This window comes from Mytilus californianus, unplaced genomic scaffold (assembly GCF_021869535.1).
Source record: "Mytilus californianus isolate M0D057914Y unplaced genomic scaffold, xbMytCali1.0.p SCAF_2, whole genome shotgun sequence".
Lineage (NCBI taxonomy): Eukaryota > Metazoa > Mollusca > Bivalvia > Mytilida > Mytilidae > Mytilus > Mytilus californianus.
The window spans coordinates 18,645,496-18,666,932 of record NW_026262668.1 but is presented as its reverse complement, the minus strand read 5'-3'; positions in this window follow the sequence as shown (position 1 = coordinate 18,666,932).

Here is a 21,437-nt window from a genome sequence, read left to right as displayed (position 1 = left end):
ATTCGGAACATATCCGCCACCAACTCGTGATGGCGTCCGTAAAATTTACGAAGGGATGATTTCAACTTCACCATTTGGAACTCTTGATTTAATAGCTTTATGAGCAGCAATTCTCTCTCAAGGAAATCATGATAGGAAATACAAGCCCGGGAATATCGTATCAATTGGGAGATACTCCGTATGCAGGCGCTTAGATCATAGAACAGACCTATGATTATCCAGGTTTTCCTCTTTAGTAAGTGTCGTGTTGGTTTATGTTGGGTTTACAAGTGAATTGTCATAACCTAATTCATTTATCAAGCGGTTTATGTAATGTTATTTACACACAAAAACGATGTTGTTTGGCGTTTCATCTGCGGAGACAACAACATATTTGTCATGGAGGTAGGACAAGTGTTTTGCAACATTTGGGTCTTTAAAGATTGACGTCGCATGGGTATTGATAGACCCATTCAGTTTCTTAATCCTGATTTATATCAACGACCTCACAGCCTTAATCCTTTCGAAAATAGTATCTACGTCTTTTTCTCGCGTTTAACCAATTGCCTGGCATAATCCTCGACTGAATCCATCAGTATTTTGAAGTTTTGTTTCCAATTGATGGATTTAGGCTCACGATATTTCGGACCTTTGTGTTAACATCACAAAAAAGCAACCACACACTTAGATGTGGATTATTAAGTGACATGACATAATCAATAAATCTGAACTGGGAAATAAAGTATTCTTGTGCTTTATATACAATATAATCCAGGTTACTGTTGCTAAATTAGCCGCTGAATCGTCATCGATTGTTCTATTGTGTAAATGAGTCATTCCCGCTTCACGAATTTAACAAATTGACATTATCTCATTAGTTTCATTTTAGAACGGTCTCGGATAACATCAAAATCCGAGTAACTGTTGTAGTCGGAGTGCGTAATTGTCATCCTAACGTTGTAATTTGTAATTGATTTGGATCTTGCTGCTAAATCTAGTTTTTTATGTTGTGTTTTGTGTACCGTTGACTGTTTGTCTTTTTTGTTGTTGCCATGGCGTTTATTTCAGTTTATTTCGACTTATGAGTTTGAATGTCCCTTGGTATCTTTCGGATCTCTTTTACTGCTGATAAATGGGAGCTTAATAAATGGAATGTTGAATTCATCACGTTTCTCATAGATTCTAGATTGAAGTGTTTCGTTTGTGTTAACATCACACAAAAGCATCAAGATATGAAGCAGTCTTTCTTATTTTAAAATATTTAATCAAATGTTTTCCGGGATATACGATCGCGAGATGCAACTGCACACTGAGATGTGGATTATTGAGTGACATGATACAATCAATAAATCTGAACTGGGAAATAAAGAAGTTTTTTGTATGAATTCTGTATAAAAACAGGATATTTTCATTTTTTCTTATGTTAATACAAATGGATTATGCCATATTTCCTGTGATTTTTGTAAAAAAAATATATTTTACCGGAGCACCTGAAATCAATTGGCTTCTAGTTGATTGGGCTTTAGTTTTCTATGAAGTGTTTTTTTGAACTTGTCTGAAGAACTTGACTCATGAGTTCATGAGTTTGAATGTCATCTTGGTATATCCCACCTCTTTACTTGAGGTTACTAGGGTAAAAGCTACCAAAGGGACATTCAAACTCATAAGTCGAAAATAAACTGACAAGGCATGGCTAAAATAACCTGTTGATATAAAATTATGGCGTGCAGCACTGGTTGTATTTTTTCAGGAATATGTATTTTAAAACACCTGTCACATATGTTGATTTCACAATAAATAATACACATTTCTTTTATAATGAATATCCTAGACAAAAAATACTGGTATATAACAAATCACTACTAGTAGAAATTTAACTTGAAATAAACAAAATGTATTTATAAATCAAGAATTGTTAATGAATGTGAGATATCTTTTATTTGCAATAACTGTTATGTATAGAATTTAAACTTATTTTGTCAACAAGACCAGTAAATAATAAATTACAAAACTGTATATCAAGGACGTTCTTGTTCCAAGTAAATCATTTGTTACAAGCTAGATCTAGACGTGTCTGCTATCAAACCTTTTTGGTCATTTGATCTATCTAAAATTTTAATGGCCTATTTGCATCTAAATTGCCATCTATTGGTTGAAAATAGTTAACCTAAACTAGTTTACCATACATATAGTATATACAGTCCTTGTGTAATGATAAAGATCAAGCTACTGGTGAAAATAAAAATTAATTCAAGATCAGAACATGACAGCCAAACAGAAGGAAATTAGAAATAGAAACATTATTTTTCTCCTGGCTATTAATCCATTGCAAACTACTTCACTTATAATGTACTCGCAGAAGCTACACTAATAATAAACTACTCTGAAACAGAAAATGCTCCCTCCCCATGCACCCTAAGATAAAATACTGTGGATTCATTTATTTTCGTGGGTATCAATTTTCGTGGATTGAGGAAAACTTGCATTTTCGTGGATATTTGATTTCGTGGTTTTGCTAAAATCTTCATACAAGCTTATAGAAAATTTGAAATTCGTTGAACATTTGAATTCGTGGTTCCCCTGTATCCACGAAATCCACAAAAATTGGTATCCCACGAAAAATAGTGAATCCACAGTACAACAAAATGGCAAAATCAAATAATCTAATTTGATACGGGCACACTTATTGATGGTTTTCAAACGGTTTATGGAAAATATAGCAATATGGAAAATCAGTATTATGAAATACAAATGTATTTATGTTAAGGTGGCACGGTTGTCTTTACATTCCGGAATTTAGGTTGCTCGTTTGTGTACCCTACTTAAGTCTGTTTTTCTGAACACTGTGATTGGAAAAATATTCAGTATCTACTGAGCATACTTTCCCAAGCCGGGGGATGAATCAGGTGAATCTGCATGAAATTACATAAAAACACTAATGACCTTAGGTTTATAATCATTGCAGAAAAAGTAAAAGGTCATCATACATTTATTTCTGAATATTGTAAAGAAAGTTATTCAGTTAACTGTGTATGTAGGTTCTTGGGCAGTGTTAGGTAGTGGTGAAAATTCTAAAAAGGCTATCATTATCCCTATGGGCCAGTAAATACTACCGTGCCACCTTAAGTACAACGTCAGGTTGACAACTACGCACTCCGACTACAACAGTAACTCGGATTTTGTTGTTTTTATTATTTAAATCCGAGACCGTTCTCAAATGAAACTATTGCATTCAAATAATGTCGATTTCTTAAATTCGTGAAACGGGAATGACTCATTTACACAATAAGACGACCGATGACGATTCAACGGTTATACGATAATTTAGCAAAAGTAACCTGTATAAAACGTTAATTTTGAACTTCTGTAAGTTAACGTAGACTAAACGGTTTGTTTACGTTATTAAGCGCATGCTAAGTTTTTTTTAACTATGTAATTTGTTATTTGACTCAATCTACTCAAAAAGACTTTGCTCCGAATTCTTGAATACTACACAATTTCCTCAAAAAGATTCTACTACGGTATTGTTTAATACCATACAATCTACTAAAAAATATATTTTCCTATCATATCATATGGTTTTAGATAAGGGCTATCTAAATTGCACCCATGCTTAACAAAACATCTGTATAAATCGAATACCTGATGTTTGATTTCTTCATATTTTTTTTAACAATTTGACAAAAGCCCATGCTTTTTATGTGGATGTCTGTGAATTTTAAAATTTCTAATTTTTAAAATCAGATTTTTTTGTAGACGTCGCATGCAAAGTTTCTGTAGTGTTACTTTTTTACTGAAGACCTTATCTGTTCTTGTGATACATAATGCGACTGTTTTATTTATATCTTAGTATACTTGGCAATGTTGAAAGACGTGACTAATGACAAATATAACAATACGAATTGTTTAGTCTCTTATAAAACCTTTAAGATTTCATTTGGGTTTTTTGCATAATGGGTGCAATTTCGGTATTCGGTGCAATTAGGGTACTGTAACGTTAGCTGCGGTAGTCGTTACAATTCTTTTTTTAATTAAATCTAAGCAATGATTTATTGGAAATGCCATTAAATGGTTAAAACTTCCTTAATTGATATCAATGAGTGTATTCCAACACTTAGTAAGAATTCACGAAACACTACATAATGGTACAATACCTGCATTTATTAAGACGCTAATTGTTTGTAAACATTACCGATTTGTTTTCTAAATGTGCAAATGAAATGTATCCAACTCAACTCTTAACTACTTTATAAAACTATAAAACCACATTTAATCCACCATTTTCTACATAAGGAAATGCCTGTCCAAGTCTGGAATATGACAGTTGTTTTCCATTCGTTTGATGTGATTGAGCTATTGATTTTGCCATTTCATGAGGGATTTTCCGTTTTGAATTTTCCTTGGAGTTCGGTATTTTTTATTTTTTTTTTTACTTTTTATCACCGCATCGATATTGATATTCACCGATATTTTGTTTACGTTGATATCTAAATTTCATAACGATTCTTCGTACCAAAATTTTGTTAAACAAGACGCATTTTATTTTGCAATTATAAATTTTCCTTTCCTTCAAGGTAAAGTTTTGTTCGCTCCTTCATATAAAATGTTCATTTCTCATAAGGGTGAACGTTCAAACTAGTATCTATGACAAACGTAATGATTTCAACATTCCAATTGTGAACTTTCCTAGAAGTAAAATACCTACTGCTCCATCGTTTGTGGTTTACATATCTTAGTTAATACGTCACGGTCGTCCATGTTCATATTATACGAACTTAATTAAAAGTGGTGTGCCCTTTATAAACTATTGCAAAACAAATATGAGAAAAACAGTGCAATAAAAGTACAGAGCTCCAAGGCTAATTCAAAAAAGAGACGTCCATTAAAAATGACAAAATAAAACGCTATCAATCAACGAAAAGAGTGAAAACAACTGCCATATTCTTGACTTGGTAAAGGCATTTCCCAAAAAAATGGTGGATTAAACCTGGTTTTATAGCTAGCTTAACCTCAAACTTGTATAACAGTTGTTTATCGGTGAGTGATATTTACACAATGGAGTTAGCAACCTAATGAGACATAATATGTTAATGTGACAATAATTAGGAAAAAGTAAAACAACAAAAATACCAAACTACAATGAAAATTCAAAACGGAAAGTCCCTTAACAATTGGCAAAATCAAAAGCTCAAACACATCAAACGAATGGAAAACAACTGTCATATTCCTGATTTGGTACAGGCATTTCCTTACGTACAAAATGGTGGATTAAACCTGATTTTAAAGCCAGCTAAACCTCTCACTTGTATGACAGTCGCATAAAATTCATTCAATGTATGAACAAAACAAACAGACATAATAGGTAAAAATGTCAAAAATAGGGGTACAGCAGTCAATATTTGGATCCAGCAGACTAAAATCGACACACCATAAGTGTAAAGGTCAACATCATAAATTGGTTGACCGATACAATGAGTCGGTGTTCTCAACTCACTAACGACATGTTTTCTTTGTCGTAGATCTTAAGATACCAGGAAAGTCGTCTGATCTAATTTACGGGTGATGTATGGAAGCAGGAAACACCTATCCTGTCAACATGGTCATCGCACCCAGTCTAACTCCTTTTGGAGTTCATGCAATTCCCTCAGATTTTTTTTTAACATGATTTGTTTCTTCCTAATCAACAAACTACTGTCGGCTTAATTTCGTAGTAGAATGAAACGGCTATAAAGATAAACTTTTCCCCAAGACTTTCACATTCTTGGTACATGCTTTATTACTCCTCTTAACCCGGTATTCTCGAAACCTAAAGGACTTAGCCTGTTTATTTCGAATAGCCATTAGACTATGTGCAATTAAAAACTATGTTTGTCGGGTTTTATTATCCATAAAGGATTTTAGCTTCTTTGATTCTTTATCGCTTTATGAGGTTTGAACATTGGTAAACTTTTAAAAATTGACACAAAAATGTGTTTTCTTGATTTTACATATATCAGCCGGAAACCAAACATACCATCTTCATATTTGTCGCATTGTCAAACTGTAGGTTTTCAAATTACTGGATATATAACGTCTGAAAACGTCTGAAGACCGATAATCAAATTACTGGATACATAACGTCTGAAAACCTCTGAAGACCGATAATCAAATTAATGGATACATAACGTCTGAAAACGTCTGAAGACCGATGATCAAATTAATGGATATTTAACGTCTGAAAACATCAGAAGACCGATAATAAAATTAATGGATACATAACGTTTGAAAACGTCTGAAGACCGATAATCAAATTAATGGATACATAACGTTTGAAAACGTCTGAAGACCGATAATTAAATTACTGGATACATAACGTCTGAAAACGTCTGAAGACCGATAATCAAATTATTGGAAACATAACGTCTGAAAACGTCTGAAGACCGATAATCAAATTAATGGATACATAACGTCTGAAAACGTCAGAAGACCGATAATCAAATTACTGGATACATAACGTCTGAAAACTTCTGAAGACCGATAATCAAATTAATGGATACATAACGTCTGAAAACGTCTGAAGACGTTCATTAAGGATGAACGTGTTTTTCAACATATGTTTAGTCTTCACTTTTTTCTGGCTCCTTGATTTCAAAAATAAAAAAACAATAATAAATAAACCAATGAATTAATTCCGATGTTCATAACACATTATTCTTTTGGTCATTATTATTTATTTTGTAAATTTTGGCCTACATATAGACATTTGGGCTTCAAACTTCTTAAATTTAGTAAAATTCAGCAAAAATAGCCAAAATAGCTTAGTTTTGAGATCTTGTCATTAATATTTGAAAATTAACAACCGCTTTACAAAAACGATATTTTTCTACAAAATGTATATTGCAAAGATCTAAATGTGTGTTTTATATATTTTTTGGTAAAACTGTTTCTCATATATATATATAACACTATAAATGTTACACTGCCCTATTAAGCTAGGTTCTTGGCATGGGGAAACATATATGTATATAAATATTCTAAAAGCTGTTTGATATTTCACAAAATATTTCATAATTTATATGTCATCTGTTAATAATTTGAAATGATCTTTAAATGATTGTAAGTCCCTTTGTAGATTTTGCAGGTATATCTTTAAGATATAACTAGTTGTAGAATTGACATTTAAACTCATAAAAAACTGACATGGTATTTTTTTAAAGGAAATTTTTTACCAATATCTGGTGATGATTGGATATATAATTGAACGACAATTCGTTTGAAAAAAGTAACAGTTCTTCTAAATTACATACATGTCAGGCCTTAATTGTTTTGAAATGGCTGGATCAATAAAGTTTGAAAATTGAAAATCTAAACCAATGATGCATTTTGTCAAAATATGCTAGTACTGAGTGACAATACAAATACAACCCCTACATCATGTCATTTTTTCCGTTTGATAAAAATTCAAACCGAAAGATTTTTCTTTGTAATGTGACCAATCGTTGGTAGATTTTGAAACAGAACATATCCAGCAATTTTTAGAGATTTTCAATTTCAAGTTTTTATGTTATCCAATCTGTTATTTAAAAAATGAATGGCACAATGAACCCCTATAGCGAAACTTATCAAAACGTTATGCAGATTCATAACTTATCTTTGCATTTTTTCCAGTACAGCCCTTGGATGGTGTAAACTTCCCAAAAAAAGTGTATGGTGTAATGGTGAATGGCATATGGTGCAATGGTAGAAGGTGTATGGTGCTATGGTGCTATGGTGTAAGGGGAATGGTGTAATGGTGTAACGTGCGATCGGGAATGGTGTGAATGAATGGTGTACGACATTTAAAACTATGCAAAATATTGATAAGAACTGATTTTTAATATTAATTTACAATATTGTGATCAAAATCCGTTTTTTAAAAATAAAATAAATAAATAATTTTGTAGTCGCACGCTTTCTTTGAAATTAAATTGCATTATGGTGTAATGTGTAAGGTGTATGATGCAAAGGTGTAACGTGTATTGTGTAATGGCACAGGGTGTATGGCGTAATGGTGTATGGTGAATGGTGTAATGGTGTATGGTGTTAGTGGGAAGTTAACACCACCCAAGGACTGTATTATACTATTTGGTTGCAATATGTGAGTTTTGATTTTTGACTATTGAACAGCGGTATACTACTGTTGCCTTTATTTTTGATTTTGATCCCTATAGCAACAGAAAAAAACTTTTGAAACTTTACACGAACGTATATGAATGTTAGTAATTCTAAAGCTGTTTCACTTCTCCCAAATGTTACTGTTTTATATCCCTTACTTGATGTTATAAATGCATTACAAATCAGGACATGCTTTAACCAACTTGATAATTATGATAGACTATTGATATCAATGATTTGTTGGAAGTTGAAATCAGGAAATGCCTTAGCCAACTTGATAATTATGATAGACTGTTGATATCAATGGTTTGTTGGAAGTTGAAATCAAGCCAAATTGAAACAATAGCACATGATTGAAATCCTTTATATATACCATGACCGCCCTTGAAAAGACAGGTCTTCATGGATCTATAAGGTTAAAGCTAACATCGGTAAACTTATGTAGACTGTTATTCAACATATATTACTGTAAATTTATTATTTTCATTGGTACAAAATTTTGTTTTTTGTTTTATTGAAGAAAAATTGTATTTTTGAGGATAATTGAATTCGTAGATTTTGCCAAAGTATGCACAACCATATATAGATTTTGTACATGGTTGAACATTTAAATTCGTAGTTCACCTATACCTATATAGCTACAAAATCGACGAAAAATAGTATACCTAGAATAATAATGAATCCATAGTAAATAATGAAAAATTGTTATCTAATCAGTCAATATTGTATTCATTGCTTGAACTCTGCAAGGGAACTAATCTATTCCTTTTTTTTGTTCAATATTTCAGCCGTAGTGATGATTAAACCTGAAATAACATGATTTTAAAATAGATTACAAGAACCTAAAAGATGATTTAAATTTTGATCAATTCAATTCATACTGACTTTCAAAAAATGCAATTACATTCAATTAAAACATTCCTTTAAGTTTGTTCTAGTGATATACTATTAATTTATAGAACATTTTAAATGATCCAGTGACCTATTAAACTTATTGCTGAACCTGTTCGATACATGTGTTTAAGGTGTTTAATATTTCCTTGGTGTTAATGTTTTATAGCCAATATATTATATGTAAATGATTTAAATTGACATTTAAATGAAAAAAAAAAATAAACTAAATTTCTGAAAATTACAATATATTCTCAGTTATAACAAACTATAAGCCATAAGATTCAATTTATCTCGACAAATCTCGATTTTAAAATTCATTTTCGCAATCTTTGAAATTTTTTATCTAATTTTTCTAAACGTATTATACCCAGTATAGTCAATTTATATAAGCTCTCATTTGTATTCAATCAACTTAAAAAAAAACTTATTTAGAAATGTTGGAGAGTTTATATGAACTACCAACACACGATGAAATTAATTTCTTAACATGAGCGTATATAATCTTAATATACTTCAAAGGTGTTTAAGATTTCCCAAATGTTAATATTTTAAGTGCAGAATTCATAAAGAATATTTCTTTATTTCCCCGTTCAGAATTATTGATGATGTCCTGTCACTCAATAATCCACATCTCAGTGAAAAGTAAAATAATAAAATTACCCAACTCCGAGGAAAATTAAAAACGGAAAGTCCCTTATCAAATGGCAAAATATAAAGCTCAAACACATCAAACGAATGGATAACAACTGTCAAATTCCTTACTTGGTACAGGCATTTCCTTATGAAGAAAATGGTGGATTGAATCTGGTTGTATAGCTAGCTGAACCTCTCACTAGTACAAAAATGTATGACAGTCGCATAAAATTCCACCATAATGACATTGATGTGTGAACAAAACAAACACACACAATGGGTAAAAATGTCAAAAATAGGGGTACAGCAGTCAACGTTGTATTATAATCTTAATCAATATGAAAACAAACAAATATGTCAACAAAGAAACACAAAAAGGTATATAGACAAAGCACATTAGCAAAAAAGAAAGACAAGAATACAAATTTATTTTTAACCATTACACTATGACGGGATGTATAAGTACCGAGCCACGTCAAATGGATATTACCAAAAATAGACTAAACCGTAAAAGTAATATTCACATAGACAAATAAATGAATACTATAACACGTTATTTAGATGACAAACAACGTCAGTACCTAGAATCTATACTTCAAGACCATCATGTATTATTTGGGAAGTTGATACGGAATATTTATCAACAAGGTCTTCGTACCTTCCGATGAACTTTTTTAGAAAAGGACGAGACGTTCTTTGACATGCCCCTGGTTTGTCAACTTTCGGATCAGACACTGGTGACGTTTTACAAAGTCTTAGTAGCAGCTGCAAGCTCTTGAATACCGAATAAGTTGGGAAATGTATATCCCATTTGCAGGGGAAGTTGGTATATTGCTACTAAGATTGGGGAAATTGATAATTTCAAAATTAAAATCGTCTCGTTTGTCATAGATTCTGGTACTGAGATGACCGCTTATGTCAAAGTCGAGGTATAAGTCTAAAAATGAGGAAGAGGAAGCCATGTCTGTTGTTTCTTTAATTTCTAGTTCTGGAGGATATATTAATGGAACCCAATCAGAAAAGTTTGGATTGTTAATGGAAAGAACATCATCAATATATCTGAAATTAAATGATCTGGCTTCTTTGGTCTTTTTGTTTTTGACAAGTGTCTGAAGGAACTCCGACTCATATGAAAATAAGAAGAGGTCGACAAGGAGAGGCGCACATTTCGTTTTCATAGGAATGAGTGGTTGCATCTCGTATATCCCGGAAAACACTTCAAACTAGAATCTATTAGAAACATGATGAATAAAAAAAAATGTAAAACGACAAAAATACTGAACTCCAGTAAAAATTTAAAACGGAAAGTCCCTCGTCAAATGGCAAAATCAAAAGCTCAAACACATCAAACGAATGGAAACAACTGTCATATTCCTGACTTTCTATTTATTAAACTTCCATTTCTCGGCAGTAAAAGAGAGGCGAAAGATACCAAAGGGACATTTAGTCTTATAAGTCGAAAATAAACTCAAAACGCCATGGCAAAAATTAAAAAGACCAAAAGACAAACAATGGTACACAAAACACAACATAGAAAACTTGACTGAGCAACAAGATCCACATCAAAATCAAAAGGTGACCCAGGTGCCCTGTTAGGGTAAGCAGATCATGCTCCAAGTTTGGCACCCATCGTGTTGCTCATGTCAGTACAAACCCGGTGAGAAGTCTATTTCGGTAGGTAACATTTGGGGAAAAGAGGACGGGATTGTAGTTATTGTAGTTATAAAGGTCAACCAATTCGTTGTGGCGTCCGTAAAATTTCCGAAGGACTGATTTTATATTCACCACATAAAACTCTTAGTTTAATAGCTTCCTTGTGAGAAGCAACCCTCTATCAAGAAAATCATGGTAGGAACCTGTCTTCTGCCTACCGTTTGACCTTTACACACCTCAATTGATACGTTACGCTCGATATATCTGTGTCTCAACTCAGCAGAATATGCTTTCGCCAGCTAAGATCTTAAGATATCAGAATAGTCGTTTTACTTGTAATTTTTAAGATTGCATATTTGTATCGATTGTGTAGCGAAGCGACCGTCTGGTGTACCAAATTATACGCCTTATCTCTTTTATTAGTTTTCTCTTCGAGTCTTCGAGTGATGCTTACATATCAGAGCACTGTCTTTCTCCTTTTGGAGTTCATTCGATTCCCTCAGTTTGTGTTCTTTACTTGAAGTGTTTCGTCTTTTTTGATTGATAAGATTTTTATCATTGGTAAACGTTTGTAACCTGTTATATTTTAATGTAAATTCATTATGTTGTTGGTACCAATTTCCGTTTATCAGATTTATTGAAGAAAAAATAAATCTTCGCGGATAATTGAATTCCTAACTTTTGCTTAAGTCTGCACAACGTATGGACAATTTATACTTGGTTGACCAATTAAATTCCTGGTTACCTTTACCCAAGAAGATGATGTAAATTGGTATGTCAATTTTGTATTCATTGATTGACCACTGCAAGGTCACTAATTCATCGCGCGTTAAAAATTTCAATCCTGGTAATTATTATAAGTTTATTTATTCCTTTTCTTGTTTAATATTTCAGCTGTAGTGATAACTAAATCTGAAATCACATTATTCAAGATTGATAACAAAAAACCTGAAAGTTCATTATACTCCATTAAATTCCATTAAAATTATCATAAATACAATTCATCCTTATTATCATATAAATTTAAATACATCAAATAAAACATTCTTTTAATTTTTTACTAATGAAACAATATTAATTTTAGAGGTGTAATATTTCCTTAGTGTTAATGTTTGTAAACTAATATATTATATCTTAATGAAATAAATTGACGTGTAATAGCAATTATGACCCATTGTGGGTAATATTTTTAAGGTTGATTTTTTTCAAGCTTTAATAGTTGAAGAATTGGGTGGTCTCAAATTTTACGTAAAAGCTGTGAGAAGCCATTCAAACCTATAATTCCTTTTAGATTTTCTTCTTCAAAAAAGTATATTTTACAACAACATCATGTTATTTATGTGTAGATGATGGAACAAGTACTGGCCAGAAAACTAACATCTCATTGCAATTATAGATATTTTTGCGAATGGTCGGATCAATGAAATCTGATAATGCAAAAGTTTAACCCATGATGAACGTTTATTTCAACATATATTTAGCACGAGTGTGCCACATTTAGAGCAGGATCTGCTGACCGTTCCGGAGCACCTGAGTTCACCCCGATTTTTAGTGGGGTTCGTGTTGCTCAGTCTTTAGTTTTAAATGTTGTGTTCTGTGTACTGCTGTTTGTTTTTTTGTTTTTTTTCTTTTTTTTTAGCCATGACGTTGTCAGTTTATTGTCGACTTATGAGTTTGAAAGTCCCTTTGGTATCTCTTGTAGTTTAATAATAATGAGTTAATTAATCAGTCAAACTTTCTAGCAATTTTTTTTCAAAATTAGAAGATGTTGTATGATTGCCAGTTCGACAAATATTCATCAAAGAAAAAAATGACCAAGACGTAAGTAACTTTGACCATATCAGATGTACACATTTGTCCAATTTCCTATTTGATATCTAAACTTGAAACTTATTAAAACTAAACTAGCCTACCTTAAAAACTTGTTTAAAGCTAATTCCAGTAATGAATTACATAAAAGTTGTCTAATTGATGTTTGAACTATTATACACTGATTAAAATAGGTTTGGTAACAAATGTTCTTAATTTAATATTTCAAAAATAAACTAAATTTTTAAAAAATTGCAAAAAATACTTTGTTATTACAAAGAAAATGAACCATCAAATCAATTTTTCTCGACAAAACTCCATTATATAATTCACTTTTGCAATTCTGGAAAATTTTTATTTATGTTTTTCGAAACTTTTTTTACTCAGTATAGTCAATTTATATAAGATCTCATTTGTATTCAATCAACTTCAAATAAAACATGTTAAAAAATGTATAGGTTATATAAACTTTTTAAACACGTTTGATACATAACTGACCGATGAAGCTGATTTATTTATATGAGCGTTAATAATCTTAATGTACTTCAAAGGTGTTTAATATTTCTTAAATGTTAATATTTTATGTGCCTCATTTAGCATTTTGAATGGATAAAAACGGACTTAATATGGCCAACTTGATAATTGTGAACAAAAACTGTGTACATGATCTTGTAGTCTTACATTATTTGGAATCCGTAGCCAAAATTAAAATGAAAATAGTAGGAATTCTCGGAATCCCAAATATACCCCAGCATCATTAATGAAAGAGATTTTAGAAAATAAAAAATCAATCCTTCTCTTCATTTATATTGAAATTCAGCATATGACGAAAATATCCTGTCTTTATACAGAATTCATAAAAAAAAACCCACTTATTTGTTTTCCCTTTCAGAAATGAGGATGTCCTGTCACTCGATAATCCACATCTCAATGAGTACTTGTGTCTCATATATCCTTGTAAATTTGAGATTAAGTATACGTAATAGCCTATTTTCGTTTGTACCAATTTTCGTTGATCATCTTTTTTTTATTCACGAAAAATTGTAATTTCGCAACAATTGAATTTGTAGCTTTTCCCAAGGTTTTCAATTCGGTATAGAAAATGTATACCTGGTTGAACATTTAAATTCTTGGATCACCTTTCCCCAAAAAATTCAATAAAATTGGTGTCCTTCGAATAATAATGAATCCACAGTAGTAATAATGAAAAATGGTTAACTAATCAGTCAATATTGTATTCATTGATTAACCATTTCAAAGGCAAAAATATATACCTATTCTTGTTTAATATTTCAGCGGAAGTGATGATTAAACGCCATGGCCAAAAATAAAAAGACAAACAGACAAATAATAGTACATATGACACAACAAAGAAAACTAAAGACTAAGCAACACGAACCCCACCAAAAACTGGGGGTGATCTCAGGTGCTCCGGAAGGGTAAGCAGATCCACCTCCACATGTGGCATCCGTCGTGTTGCCTTTGTTATTACAAATCCGGTAAATAGTCTAATTCGGTAAGTCACATTCGTGAAAAGGGAAGGGTATTGTAGTTATGACATGAGGAACATATCCGATATCATCTGTGAAACGGTTATTCCATTACGGTCAACCAACTCGTAATGGCGTTCGTAAAATTTACGAAGGGATGATTTCAACTTCACTATTTGGAACTCTTGGCTTAATAGCTTCCTTGTGAGCAGCAATCTTCTATCAAGGAAATCATGATAGGAAACACAGGCCCGGGAATATCGTATCAATTGGGAGATATATACTCCGTATGCAGGCGCTGCTGGAATGTTGCTACATAGAAATGGAAAATTCACAATTGGGAAGCTGAAATGATCTCTTTTGTCGTAAAGTTTAATTTCAACCGACCCTCATTGTCAATTTCTAGATGTAAGTCAAGATATGAGGCAGACTTAACTGTATCTGTAGTATCCTTTATCTCTAGTTCGATGTGATATATTCGTTCCTCATAGTCACCAAATTTTGTATTATTTAGTGAGAGAACATCATCTATATAGCGGAACGTAGAGTTAAAGGATATTGCTAACTTCTTATCTTTCTTCCTAAGAAGTTCCTGTATGAAGTCAGCCTCATAATAATAAAGAAACAAGTCGGCAAGAAGAGGGGCACAATTGGTTCCCATGTTTTATGTTCGATGCATGTTTTTTAAGGGGTTTAAAATTTTATTAGTGTTAAAGTTAATAGCCGATATATTATATGTTTATCCTTTGATGGCAATATTTCAAAGGTTGATGTTTTTTAATCTTTTACTAGTCTTAGTTTTTGGGTGATCTTAAATGTTCCATAAAAGCTGTGAACAGCCTTTGAAACCAATAATTACTTTTGAATATTCTTCTTTCAAAAAGGAGATTTTGCACCACAATCCTGTAATGAATGTCTATATGACTGGACAAGTACTGACTAGAAAACTCAAATTGTATAGCATTTATAGATATTTTCAAATGGTTCTGGCGATGAAATGTGATTATGTAAAAGTTAAACTGATGATAAACATTTATTTTAACAAATTTGGTCATATAATAAAAAGTTATCTAATAATAAGCTTTCTCGCAATGATTTATAAAAATAAGAAGATGTTGTATGATTGACAATGCTATAACTATCCAGCGAAGATTGGAAAAAATGACTAAGACGTAAGCAACTTTGACCAATCCAGATGTACACATTTATCCAATTTCATATTTTATATCTGAACTCTGAAACGCATTAAAACTACAATAGCCTACCATTAAGGTTGCTTACAACAAACCTCAGTAACGAGTTACATAAAAGTTAATTATTAAATTTGAACTGTTATATACTGAGTAAAAAAAGTTTATAACAGATATTCTTATTTTCGTATTTTAAGAATAAACTAAATGACAATGAATACTTCATTATAACAAAAAAAATAAGAATAAATTTTTTTCGACAAAACTTGATTACAAAATTTATAGGAAAAATTTTATTAATCTTTGTTCTAAACTTTTTTTACTCTGTAAAGTGAATTTATATAAGCCCTCATTTGAATCCAATCAACTTCAAATAAAACATGTTTAAGAATTTTTAGAGGTTATATGAACTTTTAAACACGTTTGATACATAACTGACTGATGAAACTGATTTCTTTACATGAGCGAATATAATCTTAATATACTTCAAAGGTGTTTAATATTTCTTAAATGTTAATATTTTATGTGCCTTACTTGGCATTTTGAATGGATAAAAACGGACTTAATTTGGCCAACATGATAATTGTGAAAAACTTTAAAAATAATGCTGTCGTCTCAAATTATTTGGAAAATGTAACCACAATCAACTTGGAATTAACAGGAAATTTGGGAATCACAAATAAACAGCTGCATCATATATGAATGAGAAAATTTATAAACATCTAAAATGCCTCCTTCTGTCCATTTATATTAGCATAAAACATGTGATGAAAATATCCTGTTTTTATACACTTTAATAGCTTCTTTATTTTCCCTTTCAGATTTATTGATGATGTCCTTTCACTCCATTATCCACATCTCAATGATTTCTTGCATCTTACATATTACAGTAAACTTTAGATTAAGTATACTCAAACTAGAAAGACTTAGTAATTTCATATCTTGATGTTTTTTCTATGCTAACAAAGATGTTAAAATTTATTCTGGATACCTAAACTAAAAATATTTTTTATGAACAATGCTGGACTCAAGATCTTCTAAAATTCTTACTAGAATAATTTCTACATCAACAAATCTTCAGATTTTCAAAAAAAAAAGTTTGAATGACAATCTTCACAATTTTGAAATAATAAAAACTGCCGATTTCTCTGCAGTAACATACTCTCCGCCGCATGATATGGAGTATAAATACTAAGTATTCATTCATAATTTACGGCCTTGCACGTTCTCACTTATCGGATGTCTTTAACAGGATGTCCTCCTGACAGAAACACTTTCCCAAACGACAGAGATCGACACTACAAATTTTTCACAGCCACCATTACAAATTGGTTGACCGATACCATCTTTATGAGTATTAATTCACTTGAGATAAGTTTTCGAGGACTTATATCTTTAGATTACAGAATATTCGTCGTTCGATCTGTAAATTTAATGGGTTTATTTCTATTTTTGGGAGATGCATGCATATAAGAAGACGTTTACTCAGTAGACGCACAATGTCTTGCTCCATTTAAAGTTCATGCGATTCCCTCAGTTTGTGTTCTTTACTTAAAGTGTATCGTCTTTATGGATTGATAAGATTTGTGTTAACATCGGTAAACGTCTTTAACATATATTACTGTACATTTATTATTTCCGTTAATACACATTTTCGTTAATCATGTTTTATATTGAATAAAAATTGTATTTTCGCAAATATTGAATTAGCAGCTTTTGCCAAGGTCTGCACAATCGTTTAGAAAATGTATACCTGGTTGAACATTTAAATTCTTGGTTCACCTTTACACACAAAATATACGAACATTGATATCATTCGAATAATAATGAATCCACAGTAAGTAATAATGGACAATATTTAAGTAATAGACGTGTTAGGAAAGGGATTTAAATACTGCTGTGATGTTAAATAACAATAATAATACAAGATTTAAGTGTGGACTTTCTCAAAATACAATTGCATTGAAACGTATCCAGGTGTAGTATAGTTTACCATTTTGTTGTGTGTTTACAATATAGCGAGCAGATAACGTCGACTCAGAATTTTACTGGAATGGGCATTTCATAGATATTGATGTATGTATTTTCATTTTATTGATTTAGGAGTGCAAACAAAACTAAAAAATATATAAAATGGTAAAGAATGGGAATGATGGATTTTACGACTACAAGCCTTAATATACATTGAATGATACGAGCTAGTAGAATATGTTGAATAGTCAAATAACTCAGTTTATTACTCCACAAGACAAGCACACAATTACATAATTTGATTTAATTCGTGTCTTGGATGTATCCACAATGTTCCGATAGCCCTAAATGTGTTTAAATGTCCGATAACGTGTGCGACAAAAACCTCGACTCACTGACATTATTCTATCTAGATTTTTGCATTTTCTTTATTTCACCTCGTGGTTTTTCTGAATTAGTGTCTCCTATATGGCGTAACAATTGGTGGACTTTATATCTTTAGAGGGCGCTGAACTTTACATCTCCAGCGCTGGACTTTAAATCTCTAGCGCTTTACTTTATATCTCCAGCCTTGGACTTTAAATCTAGAGCGCTGGACTTTGCATCTCCAGCGCTATATTTTTTTATATCTCAAACGCTATACTTTAAATCTAGAGCAGCGCTCGACTTTACATCTGCAGCGCTTGACTTCAGATTTACAGGGCTAGAATTTAGATCTCCAGCGCTGGGCTTTACATCTCCAGCACTGCACTTTGCATATCCAGCGCTTGCTTTTATATCTCCAGCGCTTGACTTTAAAAACCACAACTCTTTATCTGTATAAACACAACAGGGCTCAGTAGATAAAAGTGTGTACTATAGTGTGATGATATAACGAAATCCAATAATAATTACATCACGTGAGTAAGGTTTGTGAAAGTTTCACAACATTTTGTCAAACAGTTCATGCCTCATATACAAAAAATGGAAAGAAGGACGAACGAACAAAAGAACGAACGGATAGATGGACCCTTCCACCTATTACTATATACCTTAATTTTTAGAAAACGGAAATTATATCAATATTTGGCAAAACAAAATAAATCAAATAAAAAAAAAAAATGGCCAAATGCAGTAAATAATTAAGCAAGCCTTGTAATAGATGAAAATGAATATTCCGTTTCAAAATATCCTTCTGAGACATAATAATAAAATCAACTTCTACTTATGAAAGCTATACTCAAATCTCAACAATATCTCAGATAAATTGTGATATTCTGTTTTGTTGATAGAGGAAGACATGATACAAAAATTCGGATATTGGAACTATATTTTGCAGAAATAGTACTTCCGCTATCAGATTTATTATTCTCGACTCCACAGCCTATCCGAATCGACCAATGACGAAGATTCTTGAATTATAGCATACAAGATAACGTGGTTAAATATTTATTTTGAATGAACAGTTATGATGGAAGTCGTCATCACAACGCGAAGAGAAACATTGTTGGCAACTCTAGGTCACCGTATGGCCTTCAACAAGGAGCAAAAGACATACTGTATAAAAACTATAAAAGGCCCCGACATGAACTTAGAATAGAGAATGGAAACGGGGAATGTGTCGAAGAGACAACGACCCAATTTAGGAGCAAACAAACAGCCCAAAGCCACAAATAGGTCTTTAACGCACCCGAAGGGAGGTTTCATATGGCCTCTAATCAATAATGTATACTAGTTCAGCGAAATGGACGTCACACTTAAGTCCGAAACATACAAATGAACCAAATTAAAAAAAAACACACACACAAGATAAACAAATGATAGAGTTTCTTGACTTGGGACAGGCGCAAAATGCGGTGTGGTTTCAAATATTTGTGAGATGTTATTCCCCTCCCTATACCTCTAGCCAACATGGAATAAACAAACACAAAGCACATTATAAATAAATTTCAAATAAACAAACATTTTAAATAAAGATTGATATAGAGTAAAATATCGGATAAGGATGGGATTCGATTGCAGTGGTTATTTTTTTTATTCATTTATTTTGATCCTTTTGCGGATTTTCCTTGTAGTTGTTCAACAAAAAAGTAAGAAAAGGGGGAAAACGATCTTGAACTTTATCGATCACTACTATGAAACAATGCAATTTTATGATCCTGTATGAACAATGCTCATGTTTTTTTGCATGGTCCTCGTCTGTGTATTGCGGAATAAATTGTTATTATTTCATTGTTTAAATATCATCTCAGCAGTACCAAACACATTCATGCAGGTAACTATAATGAATGATTATCTAGGCTTTTTTTTTAGATGGTCCCCACTATAAACTGTAGCAGTATTTGGTATTTAACATCAGCTCCAGAATCGTATTGACTTTTCTAACACGTCTAATCAGTCATTATTGTATTCATTAATTGAACATTTCAAAGGCAAAAATGTATACCTATTCTTGTTTGATATTTCAGCTAAAGTGATGATTAAATCTAAAATAACATGTCTTTTATATTGATAAAAAGAAACTGGAAGTTTATTATATTCCATTAAATTCCATTTATAATATTATATTTCAATAACATTCAATTAAAACATTACTTTAAGTTTTATCTACAGAGATAATATTAATTTATAGAACACTTTAAATGATCCACTGACCTATTAAACTTATTGCTCAACATGTTCGATACATGTTTTTTAAGGTGTTTAATATTTCCTTGGTGTTAATGATAATAGCCAATATATTATATGTTAATGATTTAAAATGACGTTTAAAGGAAATAATGACCCTTTTAGGGTTGTATCTTAAAGGTTGATTTTTTCAAGCTTTAATAGTTGTAGAATTTGGTAGTCTGAATTTTTTTCGTAAAAGCTGTGAACGGTCTTTGAAACCAATAATTATTTTTGGATTTTCTTCTTCCAAAAAAAAACCGTCTTGCACCAAAATTTTGTAATGAATGTCTTTATGATTGAACAAGTACTGACCAGAAACCTTACATTTCATCGCAATTATAGATAATTTTCAAATGATCGGATCAATGAAATCTGATAATGTAAAAGTTGACCCATGATACAAGTTTATTTCAACATCAATGCGAAAGCTATCCACCAAAGAACAAATGACTAAGATGCAAGCAAATAAAAAAAATTTAAGTGAACACACTTATCAAATTTCCTATTTGATATCTAAACTCTGAAATTTATTAAAACTGAAATAGCCTGTCATTTAGATTCCTGACAACAAATCTAAGTAATGAGTTACATAAAAGTTGATTAAATGATATTAAACTATTATTTACTGAGTAAAAAAAGTTTAGCAACAACTATCTTTGATCTCATATTTAAAAAAAAATACTTAATTTTTAAAAATTACAAAAAATACTTTATCTTTACAAAGAAAATAAACCATAATGTTAATGTTTTTCGACATCACTCGATTAAAAGATTCATTTCCGAAATTATCGAAATGTTTAATTTGATTTGTTTACGTTTTTTACTCAGGATAGTCAACTTATTTAAGGTGGACTTGCATAACGGGTAATGCATGCAAAGCAGGAGATCCTTACAATGTCGACACACCCTTGATCTTGCTCCTTTCGGAGTTTATGTTATCCCACAGTTGTTTTGTAAACTTTATTTGTTTAATAAATCTATTTCTGAGATTTGAACATCGTTAAGCTACTGATTCTGAGTTTATTCTGGATACCTA